We start from the raw sequence: 2,112 nt of genomic DNA, 5'->3' as shown, positions 1-2,112 counted from the left end.
CAGTCCCTAGTCTTTCCCATTCTGTTGTTTTCCTCTATTTCTTTGCATTGATTGCTGAAGAAGGCTTTCTTATCTCTTCTTGCTATTCTTTGGAACTCTGCATTCACATGTTTATATCTTTCCTTTTCTCCTTTGCTTTTCACTTCTCTTCTTTTCACAGCTATTTGTAAGGCCTCCCCAGACAGCCATTTTGCTTTTTTGCATTTCTTTTCTATGGGAATGGTCTTGATCCCATCTCCTGTACAATGTCACGAACCTCATTCTATAGTTCATCAGGCACTCTATCTATTAGATCTAGGCCCTTAAATCTATTTCTCACTTCCACTGTATAATAGACAGTGCTAAAATATAGAAATGTAAATCTATGTGATAAAGATGACAATTCAAATGTTTGGACAAAGGAAGGAATGACATTGGAACAATGGATTATTTAGACTAAATAGAGTTGGACTGTGAAGAAAGCTGAGCGCTGAAGAATTGATACTTTTGAACTGTGGTGTTGGAGAAGACTCTTGAGAGTCCCTGGGACTGCAAGGAGATCCAACCGGTCCATTCTGAAGGAGATCAGTCCTGGGTGTTCTTTGGAAGGACTGATGCTAATGCTGAAATTCCAATACTTTGGCCACCTCATGAGAAGAATTGATTCATTGGAAAAGACTCTGATGCTGGGAGGGATTGGGGGCAGGAGGAGAAGGGGACGACAGAGGATGAGATAGCTGAATGGCATCACCGACTCGATGTACGTGAGTCTGAGTGAACTCTGGGAGTTGGTGATGGACAGGGAGGCCTGGTGTGCTGCAGTTCATGGGGTTGCAAAGAGATGGACTCGACTGAGCAACTGAACTGAACTGAACTGATTCAGAAATAGATTCCTATGTCATACCATCATGTATAGGTAAGTTCTGATATGTAAAAGAATAAACATCAAAAGCAAAATGTAGGAGAGTATTTTATAATTTGGGGTCAGGGAAGAAATTCCTACCCAAGACAGAAATTCTAGAAAACACAAAAGAAAACAAAAGTTTTACAGCAAAAGATACCATGCTGCTGCTAAGTTGCATCAGTCGTGTCCGACTCTGTGTGACCCCACCAGCCTCCCCCATCCCTGGGATTCTCTAGGCAAGAACACTGGAGTGGGTTGCCATTTCCTTCTCCAATGCATGAAAGTGAAAAGTGAAAGTGATGGCGCTTAGTCATGTCCTACTCTTAGCGACCCCATGGACTGCAGCCTACCAGGGTCCTCCGTCCATGGGATTTTCCAGGCAAGAGTACTGGAGTGGGTTGCCATTTCCTTCTCCAAAGATACCAGAAGCAAGTAATAACTGGTTGGAAGAAAGTAACTTCAACACACAAAACAAGGGACTTCCCTGGTGGTCCAGGATAAGGGTCTGTGCTCCCAATGCAGGCGGTTCAGATTCCATCCCTGGTTGGGGAACTAAGATCCCACATACTGTAGCTAAGCCCATGCCCTGCAACTAGAGAAGTCCGTGTGCCACAGTGAAGACCCAGAGCAGCCAAAATCAAATAAAAACAAATAATTTTTATCTGTACTATAAAAAGCTTTACTTAAAAAACAGTAAGAAAAATTCTAATAATCCAGTTGAAAAAGAATATCAGTAGGCAATTCACCGTAGAAAAAATCAATGATCAATAAATTTGTGAAGGCTGCTCAGCCTCAGGACAGAAAAATGCAAATTAAAATGAGAAAAATTTTCTCCAGTATTTAGTATTAATAAAGATGTGAGGGGAACAAATTTTTTGGCTGTGCCATGCAGCTTGTGCCATGTAGCTTAGTTCCCCATCCAGGGACTGAACCCTGGCCCTTGCAGCGGAAGTGCTGAGTCCTAACCGCTGGACTTGCAGGGAATTACCAACAGATGTTGTTTTATTTTCTTTTTTGAGACTATCACTGACTTCTTTTTAAATGAAATTTGGCAATAGCTACTGAAAAATGTGCAATGCCCTTTGACCCAGCAAGGACACTTTTAGGAATCTATCATATAAACTACCCACACATTTGCACCAAAATATGTTCACTAATATGTTCATTGTAACATTATTTATAGTAGAAAAATTGGAAGAAATATAAATTTCTACTATTAAAAGTAGATA

This window comes from Bison bison, unplaced genomic scaffold (genome assembly GCF_000754665.1).
Source record: "Bison bison bison isolate TAMUID 2011002044 unplaced genomic scaffold, Bison_UMD1.0 scf7180017864485, whole genome shotgun sequence".
Taxonomy (NCBI): domain Eukaryota; kingdom Metazoa; phylum Chordata; class Mammalia; order Artiodactyla; family Bovidae; genus Bison; species Bison bison.
This window is presented reverse-complemented; position numbering follows the sequence as displayed.